Raw genomic sequence first — 20,607 nt, forward strand, 5'->3', positions numbered from 1 at the left:
TTATGCCCGGACAGGGCCACCAGAGGGCTCCTTGGTCTAGCGGTAACACCAGCGTCTGGGAAGACACCCATTGCCAGGCAGACCGTGGTCTAGTGGAAGCGTCAGTGTCAAGGAAAAACTCCCGCTACTTAGCAGACCGGGAAAGGGAGTCTCCCTTTCCCCCGGGGAGTTTAGAGAAGACTCTACTCCTCCACCTCTTGTGGAGGGCCTGACTGATGTCAGGCTCACCCACAGTTATCCGGAGGCCTAACCATCTCCCTGTGATGCTGTGCTTCAATGGTCACACTCCTAGACCGCCTTCATGTTCCATCCTGTACACCTGGCTCTGCCATTTAGTTAGCAGTAGCAAATTAGTGAAAGTACTAAAAGTCTCTGATAAGCAGAAATAATAATGTAAGCTGTTTCTCTCTTTCTCCTCTCTCTCTCTGCCTCGGCTGCCAGGCAGGGAAGGGCCCCCTGTCCAGTGGACACGTGACCCACGTGACCTTACCTATCATTGGAGATGACTCACACTTCTTATCCTGCCCCTTTGTCTTGTATCCAATAAATATCAGCGCAGCCTGGCATTCAGGGCCACTACCAGTCTCTGCGTCTTGGTGGTAGTGGTCCCCCGGGCCCAGCTGTCTTTTCTTTTATCTCTTTGTCTTGTGTCTTTATTTCTATGCTCTCTTGTCTCTGCACATGAGGAGAAAACCCACCAACCCTTTGGGGCTGGACCCTACATACCCTAAAATAAACAATCGTCCTGTTCTCCATATTGGTCTCTCCAGTCTCTGGAGTCCTCTATTTCATATTGGTCTCTCTAGTCTCTCTAGTCCTCTAGTCCAGCACTTTTGAAGGCCAAGGTGGGCAGATCACTTCAGGCCATGAATTCAAGACCAGCCTAGCCAACATGTGGAAACCCTATCTCTATTAAAAATACAAACATTATCTGGGCGTGGTGGTGCATTTCTGTAGTCCCAGCTCCTCTGGAGGCTGAGGCAGGAGAATCACTTGAACCTGGGAGGTGGAGGCTGCAGTGAGCTGAGATCCCACCACTGCACTCCAGCCTGGGAGACAGAGGGAGAATCCGTTTAAAAAGAAAAAAAAAGTTTTTTCTGTGACAGCAACACTTAGAACTAAAAAAAAAAAGTAAGATTACTTGCTAATATAATTGACTAGTTGGTCCGCATTCGAATTTTCCCAATATTCCTGCAATGTGCCTGGTTGTCAAACCAGGATTTAATAACCAGATTCCACGTCTGTCAGGTGGATAGACACCAATCCTGATCCATCCTCGGCTCCCGCTTGGAACAGAATTTCCCGCTTCAATACCGCAATGTCTGTGGGAAACGCAGTCTTGGCTTCCAATGACGTCACCAGCACGGGACGGCCGGAAGGGCTCTTTGCGCATGCGCCGCCCCGCCCACGCCCGCCATCTTCCGCTAGAGAATTCCGGCTCCTGCCGCAATGGAGAGGGTGCTCTGGAAGCTCTGGGGTTGGGGTCTCTTCGTCCCTGCAGGTCGGTGGTAGGATGAAAGAGGAGACAGCGGGCTTGGAGGCACCATAGGGAGGCGGGGCTGACGTGCCCCAGTTGGTGGGAGCAGAGGCGCGGGCACATCTCAGGGGGGCGGGGCCTGATGCGCAGGTGCGGGCCGCGGACCCAGGCTGGGGCTGAAAGGGCGGCGCTGCTGGGAGGGCGGGCGTGGGATCCCGGTACTGAAGCCAGTTCCAGAGACGCCGGAGCGGGTGGGCGAAGCCGGTGGCGCGGGGACAGGGTTTGCAGGCCACCCGAGCCTGGGAGGTCTGCGGGGAGGCTGCGCTCCCGCACTGCATGAACCTTGTGCGGCGTTCCATGCACGCCCTTGTAAGGTCAGCATAGGGAAGTTCTAGGGAGATGCCCCTCATTCCCAGACGAGGAGTATGAAGCGCGTGCACACCGACCGTCCTACTACTTGGCGAGTGTATTAGTAGGGTTTCCCGGTGTCTTTTCAGCAAGTGAAGATTCTGCTTGTGTCCCCTTCCTACGCATCCCATCCCGGCTTTAGTTTATAGGAGTTTATACAAGATCTGGTTTCTAGGGAAGTTGGGGGTCCCAGATGATGGTCCTGTTTTCTTTGTAATAAAGTAGGTGTTACAAAGTTTGGAGGAGGGCGCCTTTTAGGAATCCCACCTAAAAGAACACCTCTTTGGACTAACCCTCTCACTGGTACTTCAAAGCAGAGGAAGTGTCACAGGTGAAGATTCCAGTTTGTATGACCTAAGCAGTTATTTTCCCACTCCCCAGAATGGCCCAGATTTGGTTGGTAAGACCTTATCCAATAGCTCTCAAACACCGGGTGGTAGCGGAAGGTTTGGACCAACATTCAGAAGGAACAGGGGAGTTTGGCTGCGAATGACAGGCAGGGGCCAAAAAGATGTTACTTATTGGAGAGGACTTAATAGTGTGGTCTTCGGTGGAAAAATATCCTGTTATACCTGAGAGGATCTGTCTGGAGTACTCTGTAAAGACACTTTCATTCCTTCAATCTTTTCTCATTGTTTCCAGTGGCTGAACTTTCTTAAAAGTAGTCTAGGCCAAGGCAAGAGGATCACCTGAGGTCAGGAGTTCGACACCAGCCTGGCCAACATATAGTAAAACCTTGTCTCTACTAAAAAATACAAAAATTAGCTGGGCATGGTGGTGCACACCTGTATAGTCCCAGCTACTTGGGAAACTGAAGCAAGAGAATGACTTGTACTGGGGAGGCGGAGGTTGTAGTGAGCCGAGATTGTGCCACCCTACTCTAGCCTGGGCAACAGAGCGAGCCTCTGTTTCTCAAAAAAAAAAAAAAAAAAAAAGGCCTGTCACAAAATTCAGCTTCCAGTGATATGCGGAAGCTCCCTCTATCCTGGTAGCTCTTCCTGGTAGTTCAGTAAGGGTTAGCCAAACTATTTCTACCTTATGAGAAACATGAAAAAAATCTGGCTTTGAGGAGCTGTGACTTGCCAGGGTCACATGATATACAGATGTTATGCATCCTGACTTTTTGGCTAGTGTTACTCATTTTGCCCCAATTAAGTCAAAAGTTTTTTTTTTTCTTTTTAGATTTTTGCTGACACTGAAGTCAACTAAGAACAAACATTGCTTTAAAGTACTTCCTCAGCCCCTCCCTGCCTGCTCACCCCTCCCACTGGAAAAAATAATAATAAAGTACATTCCCTTGCCGGGTGTAGTATCTCACAGCTATAATCATAGGACTTTGGGAGGTCAGACAGGAGGATCGCTTGCGCCCAGGAGTTTGGGACTGGCCTTGGTCACATAGGGAGACCCTATGTGTTCACAAAAAAAAAAAAAAAAAAAAAAAATTTAGCTGGTTGTGGTGGCATCCACTTGTGGCCCCAACTACTTGGGGGGCTGAGGTGGGAAGATCACTTGAGCCCAGGAGGGCGAAGTTACAGTAAGCTGTGGTTGTGCCACTGCACTCCACCCTGGGTGACAGAATGAGACTCTGTCTCGAAACCAACCAACCAACCAATCAACCAAGCAGAAACATTTCCGTAACCATCTCTTTTCCTTTTTATCCCCAACTCTTTCTTTGAATTATGTGACCTCAAGGACAAATAACACAAGTGTTTCCTGCTCAGTGTCAGTAATCTGTTCTTGGAAATTATAATTCTGTAGGAAAACAATAGCATATTTTACATACTTAAAAAGGGAAGATTAGACAGTGTCTCACTTCTATTCCAACCAGTATCTTAAAATGTAAGTAAAATACAGTACAATGCTCACTTTGTAAGAGATCCTTTTTGTGTATTTTTTAAAAGTCAACAGACATTTTTATGATGTAAAGAACCTTAAAACACAATTTACTAATATGCAAAGAGTTGCTTTTTATGATTTAGCACCAGCAGTCTCACTGATTTCCATCAAGTTGGCATTTATTGTGATTTGCAAAACTTCTACACGAGGTTGTGATGTTCTAGTGATTGTATTTGACAAGTAATTTCACATTATCTCCTTCACATGATTTTCTTAAAAACATTGAGTTCTGGTGGCTTAGGTGTATCAGTTACTGTTTTCTGTGTAAAGAACCAACGAAACTCAATGGCTTAAAAAGAAGTGACCGCTTTATTTGATAGAAGTTCTGTTGATTCACATTTTGGTGTGTGTTCACCTGGGCATTTCCTTTGCTAATGTTGTCTGGATCACAGATGAGGCTTTAGTCATCTGGTGCCTTCACTCACATGTCTGGTGGTTCATGCTGACACTTGTCCAAGAAGGCAAGCACCAGTGGGCAAGTACTTTTCCAACATATATTTTCATCATATTCTCTATGTCCCATTGGCCAAAGCAAGTCAAATGCCAGAGCTCCATTCATTATGAGAGCACACTCTATGAGGTCTTAGATACAGGGAGACTTGTCACTAGGAAACATTACTAAAACAGTATAGCCCAAGAAATATACAATATGTACATTTTTCCCCCTATATAATTGTGGGCAAAAAATGTTGGGTTGCAAGATGCATTCTTTCAATGATGCTTAGGTATATAAAAAATGCATCCTTTCAATGATGCGTAGGTATATAAAAGATGCATCCTTTCAATGATGAGTAGGTATATAAAAGATGCATCCTTTCAGTGATGCTTAGGTATATAAAACATACATCCTTTCAATGATGCGTAGATATATAAAAGATGCATCCTTTCAATGATGCGTAGGTATATAAAAGATGCATCCTTTCAGTGATGCTTAGGTATATAAAAGATGCATCCTTTCAATGATGCATAGATATATAAAACATGAATCCTTTCAATGATGCGAAGGTATAAAAGCAAGATGTATTCTAGTGGAAACACCTATATGGAATCGTGTAGAATCTCCATATTAGTAGTGAAATAGATAATGCAGCTGAATTATATTTCTACAATATTAATTTCATTGAAGACTAAATGTATATTTCTTTGGTTTAAATTATTACATTGTTTCTTTGGATAAATTAATTGTCCCTTAATCAGTAGGTAATACATGTTTTCATTAATCCCAAAATAAATTGTATGTATCTCTACTAATTAATGTTCTTGTGGGTACATCTTCAGTGGGATATTTGTTGTCCCTTATTGAGGCATGAATGAATATTCTGTCACAGGGAGGTTTTGTTGTTGTTTTAGTCTTTTCCAGCTATTGTGTAGAGCGTTTCGGACAAGATAATCTAGGACCAAGCCACATCGGTTCTCTGCTTAACCCACTCCATTCGACTGTTCTCCCAGCTATGCTTCCAGAGTGCTCTGTGCATTTCCATGATCAACAAACGATGAATAAATCTCTGGTGAGTCATTTGTTTATATATTCCTCACTTTGTTTTACATTGTATTTTTTGCCTTTATGGAGTCCACGGATTAAAATGAAAAAACAGAAATAAGTAAAATTCAGGTTAAAGGAAATGCACATAAATAAAATAATGCTGGCATGTAGACATATGCAGGTTATAAGCCATGGAACTTGAGTACAAATGTGTCTCTGGTCTTTCTGATGCTGCAACAAAAAGGCGGTCACATTTGTTACATGATTGGAATGGAACCTGGAAGGAGTGCATGCTGCATTCTCATGGGACAGGAAGACTTGCTCTCACCAAAGTCTGGAACACTGACTGCATTGGTCATAGAGATGATGTAGTGAAAAGTTTTTTTACTGCCAACCTGGAAATAAACACTTTTAGCATTTTGTGGTAGAAACAGTCACTTAGTGCTAAAGCATAACTCCCGTAATGAGGTTTTTCTGGAGTTGCTGAAACAGTGCGGTCCCAGATGGCTTTTGGAAGGCCCTACTTGATTCATGGCTAAAACTTAGAACATCTGGAGGATTGAGTTGACCACAGGTCCTTAACTAACCCCCCATACGTTTCTGTCAATTCATCTGTACATGGAGAATTTGTGGCAGATTGTTCACAATTGTATTTTCTGACAAATATTTCCACTGCTAACTTGCATTTTCATTCAGTGTAGTCTTAATTGGTTTATTCTAATGCTCACCATTAACCTAAATTATATGCAACCCCAGTGGCTGTTCTGTAGTCTGCCTTACTTGAATCTTGTGCCGTACAGTAATCCCCCTTATCCACAGTTTTGCTTTCTGTGGTTTCAGTTCCCCATAGTCAACTGCAGACAGAAAAGACAATAAGATATTTTGAATATCTTGAATATTTTGATATTTTGAATATGTTGAATACAGTAGAATAAGATATTTTGAGAGACCACATTCCTATAACTTTTAGTATAGTATGTTGTTATAATTGTTCCATTTTATTGTTGTTAATATCATACTGTGCCTGATTTATAAATTAAACTGTCAAGGGTATGTATATATAAGAAAAAACATAGTGTATATAAGGTTTGGTACTATAAACAGTTTCAGGGATCTGCTAGGGGACCTGGAATGTATCCCGCATGGATAAGGGGGGACTCCTGCATTTCAAATTATTGTTCATTATCTTCTCCTGGAAATTCTTCTGTGTTAGTTTCTATCATGATCTTACTGACGCTGCTTGTCTTTTTTTCCTGAATTCTTCTACTTCTCCTTTACATAGCTTATCCAATTGTTTCATCCAATTCCCCATCCATCCCACCGTGCAGTTCTTTTTTTGTTGTTGGTTGTTCATTTTTTACCAGTTCTGCTCTCTGTGGTGTAGCAGTTGTGTTTCTCTCCAGCATGGACTTCTCTGGACTTTAGGCCAGGGATCCCCAACCCCCAGGCCATGGACCGGTCCAGTCTGTGGCCTGTGAGGAACTGGGCTGCATGGCAGGAGGTGGGTGGCAGGCAAGCAAGCATTACTGCTTGCACTCTGCCTCCTCTCAGATGAATGACAGCATTAAATTCTCATAGGATCATGAACCCTATTGTGAACTATGCATGTGAGGGATCTAGGTTGCCTGCTCCTTATGAGAATCTAATGCCTGATGAATAGCTGCATCCCAAAACCATCCCCCCTCACACCCTGGTATATGGAAAAATTGTCTTTCACAAAACCTGGTGCCAAAAAGGTTGGGGATCACTGCTCTAGACCACAGGTTCAACTCTCCATTGAATGATTCTTTGTAGCTATCCGGAAGGCACCTCAAGCTTAACAAATACAAAATAAAATTACATCCTTCTCTCTTCCTTTACACACGGTATTAGATTAGAGACTAATTAGCTTCTACCTCTCAATAAGAGGAATAGTGAGAATCTGTAGCAGTCTTTAATAAAACACAGTTTTCCCTCAGGCTACAAATTATTTACATTCCTTCCACATGCAAAATATACCTACGTGTAGAGATAAGTATTCACCCATGGAACCGTCACCACAAACAGTGTGATAAACAACCTTTGCCTCCACGAGTTTCTCCCCCTGCTCCCTGCCCCTTTTGGGATATAACCATTTGACATAAGATATATTCTCTGTATAAGTCCGTTCTCCCATTGCTATAAAAAACTACCTGGGACTGGGTAATTTATAAAGAAAAGAGGTTTAATTGACTCACAGTTCCATAGGCTGTACAGGAAGCATGGCTGGGGAGGCCTCAGGAAACTTACAGTTATGGTGTAAGATGAAGGGGAAGCAGGCACGTTCTATGTGTCTGGAGCAGGAGGAAGTGGGTGGTGAAGGGGAAGGTGGTGTACACTTTTAACAACCAGATCTCATGAAAATTTACTAACACAAAAACAGCAAGGGGCAAGTCTGCCCCCTGATCCAGTCACCTCCCACCAGGCCCCTCCTCCAGCCAGCCTTGAGGCTTACAATTTGACATGAGATTTGGGCAAGTAAACAAATCAAAACAATACCATCCTCTTAACACATTTTTAAGTATGCAATTCCGTATTAACTATATGCTTTGATCTGTAGATTCGATATTTAGAACTTACTCATTGCATTTTTAAGTATGCAATTCCATATTAACTACATGCTTTGATCTGTAGATTCGATATTTAGAACTTACTCATTGCATAACTAAAACTTATACCCTGTGACCAATACCTCCCCAGTTACCCTTCCCCATCAGCCCTTGGTAACCACGATTCAGCTCTAGGCTTTTGTAAGTTTAACTGTTTTACATTTTTATATATGTGGAGTTCCACAGGCTGTACAGGGAGCATGGCTTCATTTGTGCTGGAAAAACAACATACTTCAGACTTGGTAATTAATAAAGAACAGAAATTTATTCTTAACAGTTCTGAAGGCTGGGAAGTCCAAGATCAAGGCACCGTCATCTGGTGCCTGGTGAGAGACTTCTTCCTGCATCCTTACATGGTGGAAGGCAAAAGAGTGGCAGAGAATGAATGCACTCCGTGTCCATTCGAGAGGGAAGAGCCCTCACCTCATCACTCCCCTGAGGCCTCACCTTCTAATATTATCACCTTGGTGATTAGATTTCAACATAGGAATTTGAGGGGAATACATACATGTAGACTATTGCAGATGGGATTATGTAATACTTTGTTCCTGTTTGGCTTATGTCTTAGCACAATATCTTTCTGGTATGTGCATGTTTTTGCAGATGGCAAGGTTTTCTTCCTTTTTAAGGCTGAGTAATATTTCATTGCATGTATAGACCACATTTTCTTTATGCATTCATTATTATTGAGAGTTCTTATTACAAATGGGGAAGTGGTTTTTAATATTCATTTAATTTTTATTATTAAAAACATTTTTAGATGGTTAGATTCTTTTTAAAAATAAATATACTTTATTAAGGCAGTTTTAATTTCACAGCAGAATTAAGAAGTACATAGATTTCCCATATACCCTGATCCACATATATATGTAGCCTTCACCCTTTTCAACTCCTCCCCTCACCATAGTAGTACCTTTGTTAAAATGAGGAACCAACATTGAGACATCATAGTTGTCCAAAGGCCATAGTTTACATTAGGGTTTACTCTTGTGGTTTTACATGCTATGGGTTTGAGTAAATGTATAATGACATGTATCCAGCCTTATAGTACCTCACAGAACACTTTGTTCTAAAAGTCATCCCTGCTCTTCCTGTTTATTACATATCATCCCCTTAACCCTGCAAACCATCTCCATCATTTTGCAGAATGTTACATAGTTGCAGTTGTATAGTAAGCAGCCTTTTCAGACTGCCTTCTTTTACTTAGTAATATGCATTTTTAAAGTTTCCTCATCTTTTGAGGACAAGATAGCCCATTTCTTTTTAGTGCTGAATTATGTTCCATTGTGTGTACCATAGTTTATCCATTCACTTACTGAAGGGCATCTTGGTTGCTTCCAAATTTTAGTTATTTTGAATAAAGCTGCTATAAATCCCTGTTTACAGGTTTTTAGGCTAGCATTTATTTTCACCTCCTTTGGGTAAATACCAAGGGGTGCAGTTGCTGGATCATATGGTAAGAATATGTTTACTTTTGTAAGAACAACCAAATTGTCCTCCAACTGAGTGACTGTACCATTTTGCATTTCCACAATCTGGATGAGAGTTCCAGTTGCTGTGCATTCTCACTGTCAGTTGTTGTCAGTGCTCCCAATTTTGGCCATTCTACTAGGTATGTAGCGGTATCTCATTATTTTAATATGTTACCTTAATGTTACACAATATAATGCATTCTTTTATATATTTATTTCCTAGATGTTTCTCATCATTGGTGAGGTATCTGTTAAGGTCTTTGGTCTATTTTATTAGGTGGTTTTCTTACTGTAGAGTTTTAAGAGTTTTTGAAATGTTTTGCATAACAGTCTTTATATCAGATGTGAGTTTTAAGAGTTTTTGGAATGTTTTGCGTAACAGTCTCTTTATCAGATGTGAGTTTTAAGAGTTTTTGGAGTGTTTTGTGAAACAGTCTCTTTATCAGATGTGAGTTTTAAGAGTTTTTGGAATGTTTTGCGTAACAGTCTCTTTATCAGATGTGAGTTTTAAGAGTTTTTGGAATGTTTTGCGTAACAGTCTCTTTATCAGATGTGAGTTTTAAGAGTTTTTGGAATGTTTTGCGTAACAGTCTCTTTATCAGATGTGAGTTTTAAGAGTTTTTGGAGTGTTTGGTGAAACAGTCTCTTTATCAGATGTATCTGTTAAGGTCTTTGGTCTATTTTATTAGGTGGTTTTCTTACTGTAGTTTTAAGAGTTTTTGGAATGTTTTGCATAACAGTCTCTATATCAGATGTGAGTTTTAAGAGTTTTTGGAATGTTTTGCATAACAGTCTCTTTATCAGATGTGAGTTTTAAGAGTTTTTGGAATGTTTTGCATAACAGTCTCTTTATCAGATGTGAGTTTTAAGAGTTTTTGGAATGTTTTGCATAACAGTCTCTTTATCAGATATGAGTTTTAAGAGTCTTTGGAGTGTTTTGCATAACAGTCTCTTTATCAGATGTTTTGTGTAATGGTCTCTTTATCAGATGTTTTGTGTAACAGTCTCTTTCTCAGATGTTTTGTATAACAGTCTCTTTCTCAGATGTTTTGTGTAAAGTCTCTCAGATGTTTTGTGTAACAGTCTCTTTATCAGATGTTTTGTGTAAAAGTCTCTTTATCAGACATTTTGTAGAACAGTCTCTTTCTCAGATGTTTTGTGTAACAGTCTATCAGATGTTTTGTAGAACATTCTCTTTCTCAGATGTGTCTTTTGCAGATATTTCCTCCCAATCTGTGGCTTTTCTTCTCATTTTTGTGACATTGGCTTTTGCAGAACAGAAGTTTTCAATTTTAATGAAGTCTTGTTTATGAATCATTTTAAAATGGATCTTGACATTGGTGTTATATCTAAAAAGTCATTTCCTTTCCCAGGATTGTCTAGGTTTTTTCCTTTGTTATTTTCTACAGTTTTATACTTTTGCATTTTACATTGAAGTCTGTGATCCATTTTGAGTTAATTTTTATGATGGGCATAAGAGCTATGTCTAGATTCTGGTTTTTTGTTTTTTGTTTTTTTAAATGTGGATTTCTAGTTGTCCCCATGCCATTTGTTGAAAACAGCAACTTCGCTTTATTGTATCAGTTTAGTGTATTTAGGTGGGTGTATTTCTGGGCTCTTTATCCTGTTCCATTGTTATGTTTGCCTACTTTTGGGTAATACCACAGCATTTTGATTAATGAATAAGGCTTAAAGTTAGGTAGTGTTAGTCTTCCAACTTTGTGCTTCAGTAATTGACTATTCTTGGTCTTTTGCTTCTCCATGTGAACTTTAGAATCAGGTTTACTTTTATTTTGTTTATTAAGGTTTTATAGTATTCCTCATATAGATCCTGTTACATTTGTTAAATTTATACATAAGTATTTCATCTTTTGGGTGCTAAATATAAGTAGTACTGTGTTTTCATAGCAAATTGCACTTGGTTGTTGCTGGTGCATTGGAAAGTGATGACTTTCTCTTTTAACCTTGTATTCTGTAATCTTGCTTTTCAGTTCCAGGAGGGTTTTTTTTTCGGTTTGGTCTTTTTTCTTTTTTAATTGTTTAGATTTTCTGTATAGACAATCCTGTCATCTGTGAACAAAGTTTTATTTATTCCTTCCCAAGCTGTATGCCTTTAATTGTGTTTTCTTGCCTCATTGCATTAGCTAGTATTTTCAGTATGATATTGAAAGGGGTGATGAGAGAGTACATCCTTTTCTTCCTCCTGATATTGTGGAAAAGCTTTGAGTTTCTCATTATTAAGTATGATGTTCCCTGTAGTTTTCTGTAGATATTCTTTATTAATTTCAGGAAGTTCCCCTCTTAGCTTGATCATGTGATTTTTCCTTTTCAGTCTCTTGATGTAATGAATTACATTAATTGATTTGCAAATGTTGAACCAGCCTGGTATCTCCAGAATAAATCCCACTTGGTGATGGTGTATGATTCTTTCTATATATTGTTGGATTTGATGTGCTAGTGTTTTTGAGGATTTTTGTATGTATTTTCATGGGAGATCATGGTCTGTGATTTTCTATTTTGAAATGTCATTGGAATAATGCTGGCCTCACATAATGAACTAGGAAGTATTTCAACAGCCTCTATCCTCTGAAATAGATGATGGGAAATGGGTATAATTTCTTCCTGAAATATTTGGTCAATTTACCAGTGAATATATCTGGGTCAGGTACTTTCTGTTTTGAAGGTTATTAAAATAATAGGTTATTCAGATTGTGTGTTTCTTCTTGTGTGAGTTTCAGTAAATTGTGTCTGTCAAGGAAGCAATCCATTTGAACTAGATGATCAGATGTGTGCACAGAGTTGTTCATAGTATTTCCTTATTATCTGTTTAATGTCCACAGGATGTGTGGTGGTAACCCCTCTTTCATTTCTGATATTATTAGTTTCTGTCTTTTTTTCTTAGCTGGCTGTAGGGTTTTTAATTTTATTGACCTTTTAAAAGAACCAGCTTTGTCATTAATAATATTCTCTTGATTTTTCTGTTTTCAATTTCATTGATTTCTGCAATAATTTATTTTCTTCTTACTTTGAGTTTAATCTGCCCATTTTTTCCTTTATTTTATATCATTCTTATTTTCTAACATATGCATTCGATGCCATAAAATTTCTTCTAAGCCATGCTTTTGCTGTATTCTACAAATTTTGATAAGTTCTGTTTTTATTTTCATTTTTATTTAGTGAAAATACTTATTAGGCCAGGCGTGGCTCACACTTGTAATCTCAGCCAGGGAGGCTGAGATTTGGGAGGCCAAGGCAGGAGGATTACTTGAGGTCAGGAGTTTGAGACCAGCTTCAGCAGCTATAGCAAGACCCTGTCTCTACAAGAAAATTTTAAAAAGTTAGCAGGGAGACATGTGCCTGTATTTTCAGCCACTTGTGAGGCTGAGGTGAGAGGATTGCTTAAGCCCAGGAGTTCAAGCCTGCAGTGAGCTTTGACCATGCCACTGCACTCCAGCCTTGGTGACAGTGAGACCTTGTCTCTAAAAATATATATAAATAATAAAATAAAATATTAATTTATCTTGAGATTTCTTCTTTGATCCATTCATTATTTAGAAGAGGTTCTTTTATTTTACTGTATTTAGAGATTTTCCACTTGTCTGTCTATTGCTAATTTTAAGTTTGATTTCATTGTGGTCTAAGAGCGCAAATGGCAAGATTTGTTATTTCAAATTGGTTAAAGGGTATTTTATGGTCCACAATGTGATATATCTTGGTGATTATTGAGCCTGAGAAGAATGTATATTTTACTGCTGTTGGATGAAGTCTATAAATAGAATTGTATTTGTAAGAATTAAAGAAAGAGGAGAGAAACATGAAAGGTGTCTTGCCAGTTAAGACATTTATTTTAGAAAAAACAAACCTGAGAGATGCCTTCTGGCCAAGTTAGGTCAGAGGCACACTCTCTTACAGACTAAGAGTTTTTAAGGATTCAGGGTGGGAGAGTTGATTAAGGCTTGGACTGCTTCTGTGTCCGTGTTGTGCTTATCTGGGAGGGAGAGTTGTGTGTCTGTCCCCATACATCTTTCTGCAGCTGTAGGCTTGTCCCGAGTCTGCTTTTAGCTTTTCTATCTTAGTGCACCTGCAGGGAAAGGAATGTGCTTACTAAGGCCCACTATTTTACTGGGCCTATTGTATGAGGGTGAAGTTTGGCAGTTAAACTTTACCCAAGAGACTTTCCCCCCACCTCCCTCTGGGCCCGAGCTGTCTTATCAGTGTTTTACTGTCTGCTCTTTCTGGCTGCTTGTAGTTAGAAGAGAAGTGATTTCCTTGAAATGCATGAGGCTAAGAAGGGAGCTGGAACTTAAAGTGGCAGTGTTTGTCTGAGGTGATGGGTGCTCCTGCTCTGTCAGTATCCAGTTGATGTATGTTGATATTGAATTCAACTATATTGTTACTAATTTCTGCCTGCTAGATCTGTTTCTGATGGGGGGTGCTGATGTCTCAAATTGTGACAGTGGATCCATCTATTTCTCCTTCTAGTTCTGTTTTTGCCTCATGTCATTTGACAATCTGTTGTCAGGAGCATGGACATTAAGGATTGTCATCTTTTTGGAGGATTAACTGCTATGTCATGATGAAGTACCATTCTTTATCCATGATAACTTTCTTTCTTTGAAGTCTACTTTGTGTGAAATATAGTTACTCTTTTTTTTTTTTGAGACTGAATTTCACTCTTGTTGCCTAGGCTGGAGTGCAATGGTGCAATCTCAGCTCACTGCAACCTCTGCCTCCTGGGTTCAAGTGATTCTCCTGCCTCACCCTCCCAAGTAGTTGGGATTACAGGTGCCTGTCACCATGTCCAGATAATTTTTGTACTTTTTTTTTTAAATACAGATGGGGTTTCACCATGTTGGCCAGACAGGTTTCGAACTCCTGACCTCAAGTGATCCACCCACCTCAGCCTCCCAAAGTGTTGGGATTACAGGCGTGAGCCACCACACCTGGCCACTCCTGCTTTCTTTTGATTATTGTTAGCATTGTATATTTTTCTCTATTTACTTTTAATTAATGTGTGGTTTTATATTTAAAATGGGCTTCTAGTAGACAACATATAGCTGGGTCTTGTATTTTGATCCACTCTGACAATCTGTTTTAATTGGTGCATTTAGACCATTGACATTCAAAGTGATTATTGATATAGTTGAATTAATATCTGCCATATTTGTTATTGTTATTATTCCTATATTGTTTTGTCTTCCACTCTTTCTGCCTTTTGTGATGTTAACTGAGCATTTTATGATTCCATTTTCTCTTCTTTCTTAGCATGTATTTTCTTTATAGCTGTATATTTTTAAACTTTTTATACTAGTTGCCCTAGGGTTTCAATATGCACTTACAAGTCCAGTTTCAAATAATACTATACCACTTCACAAATAGTGTGACTGTCTTCCAACATAATTTTTCTCTTCCATCTTGCTGTCCCTTGTGTCGCTGTCATCATTCATTTCAACTATATATAAGCACACATAATCATGCATGTGTATGTAATTGTATATATTTGTACACAATAATATGTAGATTGGTTAAGATACCCTCATTTATTGTTTCTTTACTGCTCTTCCTTTATGTAGATCCAGGTATATGACCTGTATCTTTTTCTTCTCTCTTAATCATTTTTAATAGTATGAAGATGATAATTTAAAAAATTGGTTTGATTGATACTTAGTGCATAAGATATGTTAGGCATGATTCTAAGCCATTGTACATACATATTTAATAGACATGATACATAAGAGTTTAAAATTAGGAACCCAGAGATTCATTAGTAGTGACAGATTGACATGTTTTGAATCCTATTTGGTAACTGTAAAACTATCATACAAATTTACTATTTAGGTTTACAATAAATGAACATACCATTGTTAGAAATTTTATTAGAAAGTTGGACTAACTAGGCTTGAAGATAAATGGGTAGCACAATTGAACAGTAAGCAGAGGATACACATTGTTAGCAAATAACAGACAAAAATATTTTAGAAGAAAAAATACTAGGACTAAAAAATGCGACTGACTTTGTAACAGCAAAAATACAGCAGATCACATTTTGGGGCACTGTGATATACTAACAGAAGCTATCATTTAATGTGTAATGACAGTCCATTGTGCTCCTCATTACACCAAATAACTTTTTGAACTAATAAACTAATTAAGTAACATTTCAGGATATTGTATCAATGTACCAAAAGTATCACTTGCATTTCTGTACCCTAACAATATATCTGACAAAAATCCAGAAATAAATCCATTTAACAAATGTCAAAGTATTTAGGAATGAATATAACCAAGAAAGTGAAGGATCTGTACATCAAAAACTGTAAAATATTAATGAAAGCAATTATAGGAGACACAAATAAAACAAAAATATGTTGTGTTCCTGAAAAAGGTTTGTTTAAACATCCATACTGCCCAAAGTGATATACAGATTCAAATCAGCCTCTATCAAAATTTCAACAGCATATTTCACAAAAATAGAAAAAAATTCTCGTTTAGAATCATGACAGAGTAAAGCAATTTTGAGTAAGAAAGGCAAAGCTGGAGGCATTATACTTCCTGATTTTAAACTACCTACCAAAGCTGTAGTCATCAAAACAGAATGATACTAACATAAAAACAGACACATAGACCAATGGAACAGAATAGAGAGGTCAGAAATATATCAGTCAACCTGGCCTGAGTGAACTAATTTTCAACAAATACATACAAATACACACAAGAAAACAAACTCTTCAGTAAATCTGGTTATCTACCTGCAAAAAATTGGACCCATATTTTACACCATACACAAAAGTAAATTGAAAATGAATTATGGCAAGATATTAAAACAACCTAAATGTCCATAGAAATATAAGTGAATATAGAAAATGTTATGTAGTTGCACACTGTAGGTCGTGTCTTCAATCCCAACACTTTGGGAGGCTGAGGCAGAAAGACTGCCTTAGGCCAGGAGTTCAAGACCAGCCTGGGTAACACAGTGAGACCTCATGTCTACAAAACAACAACCAAAAAATTAGCTGGGATAGTGGTACACTTCTGTAGTCCTGGCTACCCAGGAGGCTGAAGAGGGAGGATTTACTTGAGCCCATGAGGTTACTGTGGTCTATGATTTTGCCACTATACTCCATCCTGGGTGAGAGAGTGAGATCCAGCAGCAGGATGGTCTGGGTGGCCCTTTTCTCTGGGGAGAGTTTGGTGCTGGGAGTGTCTCTACTTAAACGAAAGTATTACCATGTGTGTACTTGAGAGCAGCATGAGTCCTATAAGGCAGATGTCCCTAAGTTTTGGAAAACACAGTAGGAACAGCTAGGTTCCAAACTTTTCCATGTGTGAGCTCATTTTTCTAGATAACTTTGGCCTGGTCGATTGTATGGTCTCAGTGTTTGTCATCAAAACAGGTATCTCCCAATAGTCCAACCTTGGCAATCACTTGAATTTGTATCTTCCAAATCTTGCAGTAAAATTAGAGGTCAGGCTTCCAAATAATGATTTTGGGGGACAAAAACTTGTAGACCATAGCCGAAGTGGGCTGTAGTCCCGTCAATAGGGCTTATTCTTTTCATGAGCTCTTCTTCCTTTTGAACTGTGAACTTCACAAGTGTTGCTCTTTTTTTTTTCCTTCTATTTTAGGTGGGACACGATGGCTAGAGTGGGTTGGAGTTGGGTGTTTCCCTTCACCTAGGTCGTTGAAGCTGTCAATAGCACACCAGGCTAGGCTCTGGTTAAGTAGTTTCTCCAAAGGCAGGCCTGGCTCTGGTGAAGTAGTTTCTTCGAGGGCAGGCCTGGGCTCTGGTGAAGTAGTCTCTCCCCAGGGCAGGCCTGGGCTCTGGTGAAGTAGTCTCTCCCCAGGGCAGGCCTGGGCTCTGGTTAAGTAGTTTCTTCGAGGGCAGGCCTGGGCTCTGGTGAAGTAGTCTCTCCCGAGGGTAGCCCTGGGCTCTGGTGAAGTAGTCTCTCCCCAGGGCAGGCCTGGGTTCTGGTGAAGTAGTCTCTCCCCAGGGCAGGCCTGGACTCTGGTGAAGTAGTCTCTCCCCAGGGCAGCCCTGGGCTCTGGTTAAGTAGTTTCTTCGAGGGCAGGCCTGGGCTCTGGTGAAGTAGTCTCTCCCCAGGGCAGGCCTGGTAAGAAACAATGCAGTGCTCTTTCGTATTTCAGAATGATTTGCCTTTTCCGCTCCTGCCTGCAGGTGGAAGCAGGAGGGGAGCTACCTCCAATATTTACTGTAGGAGCCTGTTTAAGCTCCTAGAGGTAAATTTCACAATACTGTGGAGTCACCCCTATGACTGGGTCCCCCCAGAGTTTTTAACTTTTGGAGTTGTTCACACTGAACCTCTCGCAATTTGTCAGTTACAATTCAGAATTTCCTACTCTTGCACTGGTTCCCATGGTGGTTTTTGCTAGTGAATCTCTGTTCTTTTTCCCTGTCTATATCTCCAATCCTGGGGCAGTGGATTGTCCTGTGTTCTCCCTCCCTTACAGATCCAAGAAGAGTTGCTGATTTTTCCGTTTCTTCCGCTTTTCGTTTGTTGTTAAGATGGAATGATGACTTTCAAGCTTCTTACATGCAGAAATGGAAACCTGGAATGTGTTTCTAAAAGTACCTTGTGTATGTCTATGTGCGAAATTGAGTTTTTCTTTATAGAACTATGAATATGATTATATTAGTATACTTATTAACACTGAGCTTTATTTGTAGAATAGTCTTAGAAAGTTTCTCTTGGTCAGTGTTTCTGTAGATTCTGCATTTGTTCCTTTTTTCTTTCAATCTCTTAAACTGTGATGACTACAAGTACCTTACAAATTCTGATACTTTCCACGTATTTATCTTCTGCTTAGATATCTTTTCTGAACTCGAATTGTATACCCAGTTGCTAGTTGGACATCCCCATGTACAGTACCTCAGATGTTTCCAATATGATCTAAATCTGTGTCACTTGTGGTAATCATATTTTTAATTTTCTAAATTTGCAGTACCAGTACCTCACTAGACATGATTCTGCATCATCTGGAAGTGAAACTCCCCACTTTACCCTCTGCACAGCAAATTAGCACCAAATTCTTTTTCTTTTCCCCTTTTCCTTTTTAAGGGTTACTTCCCTGTTCTGTATTCTTACTGCTCTGTGATAGGATGAATGTGGTCATCTATCACTCTGTTTTCTTCCCCTCTGAGTCTCCCCAAAGTCCTTACCCATTCTCCCTCTGGGTGACCGTTAAAATGCATATTTGGTTATGTAACATACTTGTTTTTACAGGTATGTATTACACGCATTACACTCACAAATGAGTGTAAATATTACACAGATTTACAAATTATTTATACCAGGTGGTTAGGGAAATAGGAGTGTTCACCCTAGGGTGGACACAAGCAGTCATTGGGCATGAGGAAGGAAATGTTCAGATGCTTGTGTACATTATTTTAATTTATAAATAATTTAAAAATAAGGTTTGGAGTTAGGTCAGATATTTACATGCAGACTCACTCCATAATCAGTTCCTTCAGTGTTGTGTTCTCTCTCATCACAGCCCAGGGTCATTCACCTAGACAGGGTGCTGGGTGCAGTTCCGTTAATGTGGTATGTGTTCTTCCTGTCCTTATGACTAGGCTCCGGTGTTGCCTCATAGTCATGAGAACACACGGTTCACATGGAAGTACTAAGCATCTTTGGTTTTTCAATGAAGTGCAACCTTCTAATACAATATAGAACTATATTTTCTCTTTTCTTACTGCAGTCAACATTAAACTTATGTCTCCACTAGTTCATCTATCATATTGTTCCAGGTATGTATTTATAATTTTTGTCATCATACCAGATTACAGCAGAATTTTATTCCTACTTTTATCTTTCACAATAAGGGTGGTTCTACATATACAAGGTAAACTCTGTAATCTATTTTATTAACAAAACATTATAGTGGCAGGATACTTCTACTGTGCTTGTTCTTTCTCCATATAGAGTACAGAGAAGCTACAGTTTATGTAAGATACACATAAGAGACATGCAGCTACAGAAGAATGAACTCTGACATTCGTATTCTTGTGACCCTGGGCTGATGACTTGAGGAGAAATGTGCTATTACAGGGGTTGGGGTCCTTTGAGGAGGTAGCCATGCACTTCACCTGAGAGGAGTGGCAGGACCTGGATGATGCTCAGAGGACCCTGTACAGGGACATGATGCTGGAGACCTACAGCAGCCTGGTATCATTGAGTGAGTGAAGCTTCCCAGTAACCCCCAGAAGCAACACTTACTTCCACGTTGGTAAATATAGGAAGCATTTATAAGTTTTTTTTTTTTTTTTATTGAGATGGAGTCTCACTCCGTCGCCCAGGCTGGAGTGCAGTGGCACAATCTCAGCTCACTGCAGGCTCTGCCTCCTGGGTTCATGCCATTCTCCTGCCTCAGCCTCCAGAGTAGCTGGGACTACAGGTATCCACCACCACGCCCAGCTAATTTTTTGTATTTTTAGTAGAGACGGGGTTTGACCATGTTAGCCAGGATGGTCTCGATCTCCTGACCTCGTGATCCACCCGCCTCGGCCTCCCAAAGTGCTGGGATTACAGGTGTGAACCACCGTGCCCAGCCCCACATTTATAAGGTTTAATGCTATTCCATGTGAAGAATGTGTCAACCCTCTCTAACAAAAGATTCAGATAGGCTCTTTCATTATCCAGCTTCTGAAACTGAGCTGTTGTCATTCTGAAAAGGACCTTACTTTGCAGTTTGGCTAAGTCCTCCATTATTTCCCATTACCAGGCCATTGCGTTACCAAACCTGAGGTGATCTTCAAGTTGGAGCAAGGAGCAGAGCCATGGTTAGGAGAAGAATGGGTGAATTAGTGTCTCTCAGGTTGGTCACTGCATCCTGGGCAGGGAAGCCAGGAAGAGCAAAGCGCAGCAGATATCTGCATTGTTGACTTGTTTCCACCAGTTTTTCTCCCAGGTCCCATACCTGAGGACAGCTGGTCTTTGTGCATCGAACATGTGAATTATATCATCTCCAAGGAGGGCTTTCATGCATATATCCCTGAATTTTATTTTGCTGAATATTTTAAAATATTTCCTCAATCTAGTCCCTACCTTGCTCTTCTTAGACATTTTTCTTTGCTGTTCATTTTCTCAGTTGTCTTCTTTTCCTCCATTTTCATGGACTGCTTTTTTTCTCCCAGACATTTATTCATACGTCCATTTATTCTTTCAACACATCTTAATTGAGGAGCTTGTAAGCTGTGGTAACTTTATACTTGCATTTATAAC

The 20,607-nt window shown here is 39.8% G+C and overlaps 1 protein-coding gene across 25 annotated transcripts in view; it reads left to right on the forward strand.

Annotated features, from left to right (window-relative positions):
* Window positions 1-1,344: 1,344 nt before the first annotated feature.
* Window positions 1,345-20,607, forward strand: part of LOC134739089 (keratin-associated protein 5-5-like) — a 41,204-nt gene continuing 21,941 nt past the window's right edge. For 4 of the 25 annotated variants that reach the window (XM_063660988.1, XM_063660995.1, XM_063660989.1 and 1 more), the window contains exons 1-2: window positions 1,364-1,501; window positions 5,132-5,289. The gene's annotated coding sequence lies outside the window, so the exon portion shown is untranslated. Of the gene's footprint in view, window positions 1,502-1,659; window positions 1,852-3,067; window positions 3,173-5,131; window positions 5,290-19,308; window positions 19,562-20,107; window positions 20,201-20,607 lie in introns of those variants that run through there. The other 21 variants (XM_063661018.1, XM_063660978.1, XM_063660990.1 and 18 more) reach the window with 16 other exon arrangements.

The sequence above is a fragment of the Pongo pygmaeus genome, chromosome 1 (genome assembly GCF_028885625.2).
Source record: "Pongo pygmaeus isolate AG05252 chromosome 1, NHGRI_mPonPyg2-v2.0_pri, whole genome shotgun sequence".
NCBI lineage: Eukaryota > Metazoa > Chordata > Mammalia > Primates > Hominidae > Pongo > Pongo pygmaeus.